Genomic DNA, 12,499 nt, shown 5'->3' on the forward strand with positions numbered 1-12,499 from the left:
TTATTGGGTCTCCTCCATAGATCTGCTCATCTACAGAGTGTACTGAAACTTTCCCTTAGCACAAAGTTAACTGAGCCCCTCAGGCTGCTTCGAACCTGCTTTCCCACCTCCACTTTGTAAAGAGCTCCAAGTTCACTAACCAAGTGGTCCTTCTTTAACAGCAATAACAACAAATGGGAAGAATAGATAGGAACTCATCAGCAACTCTAAGGCAGGTTGATTACCTGGTGCTCCTTAAACTGGGGGCTCCTGTTAAATTCACTTTGCTTCCTGAAGAAAGCTGGGTCTGCCTGTAGCCTAGATATAATCGTCCATGTCAAGGGTTTGCAGCTGATAGTGTAAACCAAAAGAAGATACGTCAGCATCTACTACTCAGATCCCTGCAGAGGTCTTACAACTGTCAAGGCATTTGCGATACTGCACGGTACTTGGCTACCTACACAGCTATGACCTCCTGCAAATGGTCACCTTGTATACCAGTTTTGCCTTGCCACGGGGAGCTCACCTTTTCAACTCTGAGTGGTAGGGAGAGTCTGATAACTAGAGGGACTGAAGCATCTGAAACTTTCTTTAGAAGGGACCTCTGTCCTACGGGGGAGGTGATTCTCCTTAAGGATGGAGCAGGACCATCCGTCTTCCCATGAGCAGGACCTAGAGACAAAAAGCCTTCTCAGAACTCCATGCCCAGAGGCTGCCAAGTAATTGGTCCTGGTGCTCTGCAGCCAGAGACTGATGGCCTCTCTGCTGGGGCCAGTAATCACCGTCTGCCAGGCCTGGATGACCAGTGGGCTGGGTCTGATGCTCTGTCTGCCTTTGTCCCCTATATGGCTGTCACTGTCCTTCTCTTTCTTCCCCCCACTCCTCTCTGACATTACCTCTCTTTCTCACTCTGCCTCTCAATTTCTGTGTGTGTGTGTGTGCACATGCGTGTCTACCTTTCTGAGTGTTTCTTCCTGTGTCTGTGTGCACACGTCTGTGCACATCTGCCTGTGAATCTCTGTCTTGTCTGCATGTGTGTCTATGTTTGTGTGCGTTTGTCTTTATGTCTGTCTGTCCTTGTGTGTGTCTGTCTTTCTCCTGTGTATAAGTCTGTCTGTATGTAGACATGTGTGTGTCTGTGTGTCTTTCCTTCTATCTCTCTGTCTCTCTACGGGTCTCTGTCCCTCTTTCTGTGCATGTCCGTGTGTCTCCTATTTGTGTATGGCTGTGTTGTTTCTTTCTCTTTGTGTCACTCCCTTTTCATGTCTGTTTCTCTGTGTCTTTCTCTTCATTGGGGGCTGTATGTCTGTGTGTGTATGTGTGTCTCTTCCTCTCTGTGCATCTCTCCATGTATCTCTCTCTGTGTGTCTCTGTCCCTCTGTATGTGTGTGACTCTGTGTTTCTCTCTGGGTCTATGTTCCCTCTCTGTCTGCCTGTCTATCCTCCCTCCCTCCTTTTTCCTTTCACACTCCTGATGCAAAACACATCCCCATCAGAAGCACTTCCCATCACTTACTCTGATGGGGGTTGGGGGCTGGGGGACTATCCTCCATCAAGGTGCAAATCAGGCATTCCTGAGGGTAGGTGAGGAGTGAAGAACTTCCTTCTACCCCCCAAATTCTGATTCATTTATTTCTTTCCTATTGTAAGTCGATTCTTGTTTCCTTTCATTTAAAAACTCCATATTTCTATTCTCTTTTTAAAAGATTTTTACTCCCTAATTTGGGATTTGTATTTAATGGTTTTCAGTTGTCATTTTTACCTTTCATAATTTTAAGCTTTAATTTGTTGGTATTAGCCTTTCATGTCACATTAAATCTTATTTTGCCTCCATATTAATTTTGATTTTTAATATTTTACCTTTGTCATATTTTGCACATACGTAACATTTTTATTCTAATCATTTTTCTATTCTCTTTTCTTATTCTTCACTTTTTAAACTTTAACTTGCTATCTTTGAGTTTTCCCTTATTTTCTTACTTATATTTTATTTGATCTCATTTTGCTTTATGATTTGTTCTTATAATGGCTATTGAGAATGATGACCAAGAGGGTGGCAGTAGCAGTGAGACCCACACCGAAATTCGGGGTCACCAGAATCCTTCTTCCCTGCCACCCCCTGCCAATAACATCTACAGCCAACTTTCCACTCTTTCTCATATAGCTCTCCATAAACCTCTCGCCAGGTAGGCCCAAGAAGGTTTTGAGACCCAGGTGCTAGAATTAGCCAGTCTCCCTCAAAGAATGGAGGGGGTCATCCTGGGAAATGAGTGTCACCAGGATCAGATCCACCTTTGGGCTTAGGCCCTGTTAAGGAGACTGCAGAATTCATCTGTGCTTCTCCGTGGAGGCCTTGTTTGGTCTCCTTGTAGGAAGAACCACAGCCAAGAGAAATGCCTGTCTGTTCCCGGACTCACCCCAGGGGTGCCCAATCAGACTGTTTTACTTCCCACCCAGTCTCAAAAGGCAACCTAGTCCTAAGAATCTTTAAAATATAAATTCCGCAATGTATCTCCATTTCTCAAACCCATCATTTCGTCTCATCAAGGAGCCCAGGGGTGAATTTTTTTTAAGCAAGTAATTATTTAATGCAGTGAACAATTTATCTTAGTCTGTTTTGTATACACAGGTCATCATAGATTTCTCAAAGAATGAAAGGGAAGAAATGCTACTTCACTACTCTTGAATTTTCTCTTCATATAGAATAAACTCCATTTCTCTCTCTCTCTCTTTTTTTTTTCTCTCCCCACCCTTTACCCTCAAGTATACTTGAAAAGAGTAAGTTGGGCATGCTCACTTCATCTCCTCCCTCTTTTTGCTTGGGAGCTGGCAAACCTTCCAAGAGCATGCACTTTTACTTTATGCCATAAGATATACAAAGACCTGCCTCAACACGGGAGACCTATCCAATTCTGGGGACCACTATTAGGAAACCCACCTACCCACAATATTAGTACATTCCCTAATACCTGATTTATTACTAATAAAGTGACTTGGATCTCTATATATTGGCTTTTTGATCTTTCTTTCAGGGTTCAAAATTTGGAGCATTAAGAGAGAATGTGATATATTGGATCCCTTTATAAACAGATGAGAAGACTATTTGATTCTCCTGTTCACATGTCGATTCATCTGGTTTATTTATTCATTCATTTAATACACATTTACTGAAGGCTCCCTTTGGTCCAGACACATTGCTTAGCAGAATATTGTGCAGAACACTGACACTTGGCAATCTCTCTCAAGCTGACTTATTCTCACCTGGTCTTCAGGGTTGAAGGCAAGAATGAAAAGCAAATCCTAATTACATGTGCTCTTAATGTAATGCTGGGTTCCAATAGTGAAAAATATCACATCTCTAGTGTGAGTGTTGAATTCTGTGGTACCCTGAGTGCCAATAATCTCCATCTAAGGAGGAAAAAACTGTCTATTTAACTTTACGCAAATAAAATGTACACTTGTTGTCTTGGTGAAATTATTGATCACATCCTTTTGACTCTCCAGAGAGCCTAATTTGGATGATCAATTATATGGATACCATCAGAAGATCCAATTCATTATTCAATCAAATATTCATTAAGAATAAGTATTAACAGTGAAGAACAGATGAATAAAAGCACATGGTTATACAGGAACTCCTTAGTAAGGGTAAGAGTGGAAGGTAGAGGCCATCCTTCACTCCTGCACATAAAATCTCCTAGCCCCACAAAAATCAAAAGATATTAAAGTAAATGCTCCTTGAAATGTATTAGTGAGTTCAATACACAGAGTATCATGAAAAAGGGCATCAATCGCCATGTTTTAATTAAGGGTTACAAATGATGTTCCCTAACACAACAGGCAGAAGATTTACATTTCAGTGTTTTACTACCCCCATGCCTTCCTCTGCACTTGCTTGGCAAAAGTCATCCTTCTGGGATAGCAACATCCTAACAATCTTCCTTAAAAGGGTTAAAGACTAAATTTGTACACAAATGCTCACACACAAACATGACAAAATGAAGTCTAATCCTTGAAAAATCACAATGCCCTTTTCCGATTCATTATAGTTTTCACTTCTAAAAACATAAAACAAGACTTTTGCTATGATGACATAATGAGTAAATTCCAGTCTGGTTTTAGTTCTTTCTTTCAAGAGGGAGAAAGGTACAGGCTTCTTAGAGCTAAGCCCATTCCCTCTGTGTATACTATTGTTGATTTCCCCAGAGAAATCCATGAAACTCTGGAAGAACCACCATCAAATCATTATAGAAACATGCTACACCGCTTGTTTTTTCTTATGGTACCCATATAATTGATCATCCAAACTAGGTTTTCTGGAGAGTTAAAGATGGTGATCAATAATTTCACCAAGACAACAAGTATACATCAGGGGTACCCTGGACAAACTGGAATATGGCCACCCTACTGATGCTCCATGTCTCCCCAGCTACCCACATTCACATTGCACTGAGAGGCAATCTGTTATTTCACACTCTCCCAAGGGCGGCACCTTCCACTATGCATTACCTGAGGATGCAAAACTGAAAACCTAAGCAAGTGTTCCAGACCTTCCATCATGGTGATAACATCTTTACCACTTCTGAAATATTCTTAGCCTCTTTTCATGCACATCTTGAATCTTTCTGTCTCATTAAACTCAGAAACTACCTTGCAGGATCTTCATGGTTTCCTCTGTAGCAACTGTGCCCAGAAAGCCATTAGGACTGAGTCATTTTATGTTATTAACAACTGAAGCAAAACAAAAAATTCCTCCCATTTGCTTCTTTTTGCATTAAAAAGTAAATCCCCCCCAAAAAAATTGTTTAGAGATAAATTACCTTTCCACATCCACTTAGCACATAGTGCATTTCATTTGCATTAAAATGAAAATGTGGCTGTCGTAATCCATTATAATTCTGTTACAAATTCTGAGTGCACTAAAGGTGAGGGCATTTTGATACTTACAAAAGAAAAAGGAAAAAGAAACCCCATTAGCCAACATCTTACTTAGCAACTTAGCAATTCATACAATCATAATAATAATTAACATTTATGCAGCCCTCACCAAGAACATGCAATTTTCTGTCTTTTACATTTATTATGTCACTTCTTCCTCACAACAACCTTATAACGTCAGTGGCATTATTCTCCCCATTTTACAGATGATGGAATTCAAATCTAAGTTGGTTGAGGAATTTACCTAGGTCCTCACAGCTAAGAAATGGCAATGATATAATATAACCAGTTGAGCATTTAAAAACAAATGAAAAGAGAACTCTCACAGGCATCCAGTCTTTTCATTAATATAATTAACTATATCAGAAAAGTTTAGTTCCTAAATCCACATTGAAGCCTCAATCAACCATTGAAAACATGATTGCATTATCTGCAGCAAATTTCTTCCCATAGAAAGAACAGGTGAGTTTATGACTCTTGAGAGATACAAATTATAGCAAGTTTTCTGTTAATTATATCATAATCTTTCTGCCAATGCATTATAGTTTCCTATGGAAGACTAAAATTAAAGGAAATAAATTAAAGGAAATAAAAAACAACTCAATTTCAACAAGACTTTGTCATTAGGAAGAATATAAGATGTACTTTTGAGTCCATTATCCAACTTCTATTATATATACATATTAGTCAATTTTCCCTGGACTTAGCTGACTGCTGCCCTAGAAACACAAATACTCATGCTCTCTTTGTGTCATAACTTCAGGGTGATATGTGTTTTCAGATATGGTACATAATACATACCTTCAGGGTGATACGTGTTTTCAGATATGGTACCTATCTTAAGTTACCTGGAAGCAATGTCTCAGTTACAGAAAAAAAACACATCATCAACATTCAAAGTCTGAAGTTCATCATGTGTGGAAAAGAAAAGCAAGAAAAAAAAATCTTCATTCCCCACATTCTTTATCCAGTATAGTATATTTTTAGGGAAGAAGATTACTTGGCCAGCTATAACATTGTACGTGTAACTACTTCACCATCATCATCAACCACCCCAATCTATGCTGTTCCCTAAAATATAAGCAGAAAAACATAACCAACATCACTTTGGAGCAATGTTTCTCAACATCTTTTCATTACTTTCCCTTTAAGGTATGCTTTTAGACTTTGTTTCTATTACCACCCTATGCAATTTTAATACCATACATATACTGTAGATCAGTATACCGTATAAATCCACTGTTTTATATACTCTATGCATATCTATTCTTTATACATAAAAAGGGTAAGACTTTTGTCTCCCTCAAAAGTTGTTGCCCCCTTGGGGGCAATATCACCTCCTATTAAGACTGCATGTTTTATACTTTGGGAGGCCAAGGCAGGTGGATCACCTAAGGTCAGAAGTTCGAGAACAGCCTGGCCAACATGGTGAAACCTCGTCTCTACTACAAATACAAAATTAGCCAGCCATGGTGGCTCATGCCTATAATCCCAGCTACTTGGGAGGCTGAGGCAGGAGAATCACTTGAACCCGGGAGGCGGAAGTTGCAGTGAGTGGAGACTGTGCCATTCCACTCCAACCTGAGCAACAAGAGCGAAACTCTGTCTCAGAAAACAAAACAAAAACAAAGACTGCAGATTTTAAAGTTTAAAAAGACCGAAGCCACTTGGGGAGGATGTGTGCATGTTCTTAGCTGGTTGTACAGGTACAAATGTATGTGTTTGTGTGTATGTATGCATACAGATATGTGTGTGCTTTCCAGATAAGAAAAAGTCTGCATACAATTTTAACAATAACAGCTAACATGTAGTGCCTTTACTATATGTCAGGTGTTCATGTGATCACTTTATTTGATTCAGCTTGATTATTCCTTACATCAATCCTATGAAGCATGGTAATATTATTATCCCTATTTTACAAAAAAGAAAACTATGGAGAGAACTTATTTTCCCAAGATTACTCAGCTAATCAATGGAAAAGCCGAGATTTGGACCTAAGCAGTCTGGCTCCAAAGTCTATACTTTTTATTCATACTAAACCATATTTTGATTCTGCTTCTGTAAAATTCTATACTTTCTCATTCTCTAATCTGTTCCTCAGCATTACCCTGTGAGGTAGGCAGAGAAGATACCGTTATTTCTGTTTTACCAGAGACTCATGGTCACATAGTGGAGCAGCCACAGGGGCGGATGAAAAAGAAGTTTTCGTTCTGTCTACATAGACATGTATAACTCGAATCCAGATGGGTAGTATATATACAGGGGAAAGGTGGCCCTCTAAAGAGCATGCTCTTCATCCACAAGCAGGGAGCAGCAGCAATGTGTACCTATTCATATTAGGGCACCAATTACTCCAGATACAGAGCAGAGATAGCACGGGAGTCAATGACTTCGTGGTGAAGCCAGGCACACCAGTCAGCTTGCCCACCCTACTCTCAGGGTCCCTTCCAAAGCTTCCATGAAGACACTCAGAAGCAGAAGCAATCTCCCTGGACGACTGGAATAGAGGGACTTCTTCACATCCTGTTGCTTAGTTTCTTACCCTGATTGTGAGAAACAGTAATCCCACAATTTTCTGGGTATCTAGAGAATATTCAACTCCACATAGCTCACATTATGAACTGTGAGGACTGCCTGAACAACCTCCTCAGGCTGAGCTGGGTCCCAGGGCCTATTTTCAACTAGAGAAGGCTCCAGATCAATTTCCCTAGCTTGAAGTTTCTTTTTAGGGGTCTCCCCCCAGGAAAGTCCACTGAGCTGCCTTTTCTTTTTCCTACTGCTCTGCCACAGCCCAGTCAAGGCCATGAAAATGAATGTTTTAGACATTATCCTCTTTTACATATTTTGTCTATGTGGAAAAAGACAAGACGTCAGAAAACATGAGCTTTGTCCCTGTGAATCCAATGACTACAGTTTATCTTTAGAAAACTCAACTAATCTCTCTGACTTCCTGTTCTCTTATAAGAAAAAAAAGAATAGTTTGTCTCATATAAAGGAAACTCTAATCTCTCTCTCTGTTATAAATTCTAAAATTGAATGCATTGTCCAAGAATAAAAAAGAGGGCTTTATTAACTACAACAAAAACATCACGTAAAATTGGCTCTGCATCTTTAACTAGATCACCAGGGAAAGACCAAACTCTGAAAGTTCTGTGAGGGCTCAGTCACTACTGCTTCCCCAGTGTCTGGAATGCAGAAGGAAACCAATAAATACTTTTGGGAATTAATGAATTATTTGGAATTCAAGTAAGGACACTCATTTTACCTCCAGCTATCTCTGTTTCACTAGACTTCAAGAACATTCTGAAAAGTCTGAACCACAAAAGGGCATCCAATTGGCCTGGTCTTAGAGACTCCAGACTGACTGAACACGGAAAACTACTTTGTTATTCTGGTTGCTGTTATTTTCCTTAGAGAAAAGCTGCTGTTTCTTTGATCATTAGATCAGAGCTGCCGGTTTTAGCTTTGGCTCAGAGGACCAAACAGTGATCTTATTTTAACAATAGTGTGTGAAAAATGATTTCATACTGAAGAAAAGAGTTCAAAGTGATGCCGAAAATAATTTAAACAAACAGACTAATGCTTAAAGGCACTGCTAATTAATCTAGTTGAATATATAACCAAAGCCTGAATGTTTGTCTATCTCTTAGTTAAGCAGATTTTGTAACAACTAAAATAATACTCTCAGGACAAAAAACATAGATGCTTAAGAGGATAGTGTGGGCAAACTAGTTATACCTGAGCAAGACAGTCATGTTCATTGGCGTTGAAGTGCCAGTGAAGGGCCTGGAGGCCATTGCTTTTTATCCTAAGGGTCCCCAGAGTCATTTGTGATCTCTGACTGTTCAAGCTGGCGCCAAAGGCCTCTTCTTCATTTCTGAGATAGTCTTTGACATTGTTCCTGTACCGGGCCCACTGGATTGTACCACCAAGGAAGTCAAACACCTGGAAAACCATAAACAAGCCACCATAAGCATGGAGGCCACCTCCTAAGAGCATGGGGCCTATAGAGTAAGAAGGAGGCAAAAGAGAAAAGGCAATGATGGTAAGGTGAGTTTTGGAGTCCCAGAAAGGAAGAGGAGGAATAGGTCTGTAAGAGTCCAGGAATGGCAATAGTAACACATGCAGTGCTATCAGTCTAGACGCTGTTAGACATTTAAAGAGACACCTAGGGTGGCAAGAGAATAGGGGAATTTCCATTTGTCCACGTGCAATTCTCTACTCTAGTCAGACATGGAACTACCTACTGAAGAACATTTCTGTCTGAGGTCAACATCAACGCAACTCTCCCCTCTTCTCTATCTCTCACCTTCCTTCATCCTGGCTCACAGTTCATCCCTTCCAACAGAGAAGAAAGCTTAGTAAACATGCAATGAGAAGGTGGTTTTAAAGTTGCCATTAAGAATAATTATTTTTCCTAAGGTGTGTGATTCATACTTTAGATTTAGGTAAATGATTAAGAAACTGAAATTCTGGATCAATAGCTTTTGATACTATGGGAATCATTGTTTGCAGAGGCCAGGCTTCAGGTTTGAAATGAATGTCTGCATGAGTTGCTAATATAGACCAAGGAGAGCATCAGCACTCCTACTGCTGTGGTAATGATGCAGGCCAAAAGACACACCAGGAAAATGCTCACCCGTGACCATAGCCTCTTCTTTTCCTAGGGAAAATTAGAAAGCCATTATTCTCTGCTTAAGACACATTAGAAATATTGCCTCCTTTCTCGGTTCTTAAATTTTTCTTTATACTAACTCCAACTAAAATTCACTGACAAACATGATGAAAGGAGCTATTTTTTTAAATATACTTAAAATGTATGTTTTAATTATTTCATGTTAAATCAGGACATGATCAGAGCAGGGGGTACTACATTTCTTAAGATGATAGCTGGCTTAAAGAGTCTTTCCTGAACTCTGTGTTAAGGGTCTTAAGGGGAACTAGTCTCAAGATATAAACACCGAAATGCTGCATTGTAAAGAATACTAAAGATTCCAGCTTAGCTTCTATGTCTCATTTTCCTGATGAGGAAATTGAAGCCCAGGGGGGAGCAATGACTTGTGGAAAGCCACACTATTATCTGTAATTGTAGGTGTAGAAAGAATTTCTCCTGATTCCTCCGTTATTCCACTAAATCAAAGTACTATCACTGCATATCATTTCAGGATCATTAAATTATCTTTTTTGTTTTAGAAATCGAGTCTCGCTGTGTTGCCCAGGCTGGCCTCAAACTCCTGGCTCAAAAGATCCTCCTGCCTCAGCCTCCCAAGTAGCTGGGACTATATAAGTGCACAACACCAAACCAGATCATTAAAATGTAATACTTATGATCCAGCATTCTCAAAGGAAAGCTTACATTTACACACAACTGTAAGGTCACATTTACATTTTTAAAAGAAAATGATAGCATATAACTTTATATATCTAAGAGTAATGCTTTGCTAGACATTAGTATTTCTTCCTTAATCACTGGCCTTGATCAGTGTTTCTCAAACTTTTTTTTTACTACATTCACATCAAGAAATACATTTCACCCTGTGATCCAGTACATGTACAGATATACATGCACAAACACACACACACACATATACATACACACTACTGAAACAAAAGTTTCACAAAACAATATTTGTTATTGTATTAATTTTAAAATGGCAATTCAAATCCACAATATTGATTTCATGACTAATGGATTACAACTTGGAGTTTGAAAACCTCCTGGATCCCTTTAAATAGAAGATAGGAAAAATTATTATTCTGCCTCCCCAAATTGATAAAGCAAACACTAAAAGAAGGACAATGAAAAATCAGCTGAACAAATAAATAAATAAATAAACAAGTTTCCCCTTTTAACTTGTCTGAAGCTCACTGATTGGCATGATTAAAGACATTGCCCCTAGAAAATCCCAGTTAAGAGGCATATATTTTACCTAGTGATAAAAGCCATTAAGCTGAAAGCACTCATTAATACTATAAGCAACAATTCAAAGGGAGTTGGGCCATTAAAGAGCTAAATGGGTGTGAGTTTAGAGTTTATGAGAGGGGGCAAATTGAGAAATGTTCCTAAGAGGAGACGCTATCTTTCTGAAGAGAGTCATTTAAGAAGAACTGATCTAAAAAGGGGTTCTTGCCTGAGCTCTGCATAAGGTCTTGGAGGGAACTAATCACAAGATATAAATCCCCACCTTACCATTCTAGAGATAGTGTTTATTGTCCCCATAGACAAACTATTCTGTGTTGCATCTTCACGCATTTCAAATGCTGAGCTGTCCATTGGCAAAAAGGAACAATCAATTCACTGAAAAAGAAAGGAGGGGAGAGGAAAAGATAGTTCTAGCAAACTGGGAGATCCCAGAGGAGAGAACAATGAGGATTCCTAAGTAAGGGCATACTTGCATAGAGCTGAAAGTGAAGGACATGGAATAAGGAAACTATCTATTCAATCATAATCTTGGGTTTTAAAAAAATTCCTTGAAAGAATTGCCAAATGAAAGACCAATAAAACACTTCCTTTGGTCCCCAACTCTTTGCCCACTGATGACACATATAGAGATAGTAACAATAATAGCTCACACTTATCTCCTTCTCTTACTATGTGCTAAGTACTGTCCTGAGTGTTTTACAAACATTATGTGATATCATTCTTACAGTGGTTATCAGGTGCTATTATTATTTCCATTTTACAGAAGAGGAAGCTGAGGTATAGGGAGGTGTGGTAACTGCCCCAAATCACAGACAGAGCCAGTTTAGTGTTGGAGCAAAGCACCTTTTGTCATAACATTCTTCCATGACATTGGTTCTTTTTGGCATCTGATGGTGGGATCTTAGCCTAGTAAACTCTTTTTTTTTTACTCAAATAAGTCTTATTTCTTAATAATGTAGTTTTCCTAATAGTTTATGAAATAATCCTATTACCTAAAAGTTAATCTTTACATAAAATTCATTTTGCATCTTTTTTCCTGGTGATGAATTGTGGCTGAGTAATCTAAAAACCCCTAATATAATCCACAAAACAGTCAGCCACACTTCTTTCCTTCATACCTTTGTACCTTTACTCCTTCAATAAACATGATGGGTGCCTACTATATTCCAGGCTGTACGCCACTCCTGTACAACATTAAGAGAATTTTGAGTAGCTCATAATTCAGGAGAAGAGGCAGAAAAGAAAGCAAATAACTACAACAAAATGTGCTAAGTGTTATGTAGAAATATATACAAAGTCCTGTGAGTATACAGAAGACTGGTTGTATCTGAGAAAGTAAGAAGGCAAGTCTTCACTGAAATTGCAACTGTGAGCTGAGCCTTCACATCCCAACATGGCCACACTAGGTGGGCACACTTAGTCAATTACATTCTAGTCCAAATTTCTGACTTGTCTCTAAGTGGCTCTATGACAGACCATATGGTAAGAATGTACACCATATCTGTATCGGGCAGCCTAGGCTCCAAGAAAGGCTGCACGTTAATCTATGATCAAATGATGGAGAGATGACCCTGGGGCTTTCCTACCGTATTTGATCAAATCTAAAATACACATTTTTCCACATTTTACTATCTCTGAAAATGAGATATGTTTTTAAAT

The 12,499-nt window shown here is 39.1% G+C and overlaps 1 pseudogene; it reads right to left on the minus strand.

The window, feature by feature from the left end:
* Positions 1-206: 206 nt before the first annotated feature.
* Positions 207-11,191, minus strand: LOC115834638 (annotated as a pseudogene).
* Between the last annotated feature and the right edge of the window lie 1,308 nt (positions 11,192-12,499).

Source organism: Nomascus leucogenys, chromosome 4 (genome assembly GCF_006542625.1).
Source record: "Nomascus leucogenys isolate Asia chromosome 4, Asia_NLE_v1, whole genome shotgun sequence".
Taxonomy (NCBI): domain Eukaryota; kingdom Metazoa; phylum Chordata; class Mammalia; order Primates; family Hylobatidae; genus Nomascus; species Nomascus leucogenys.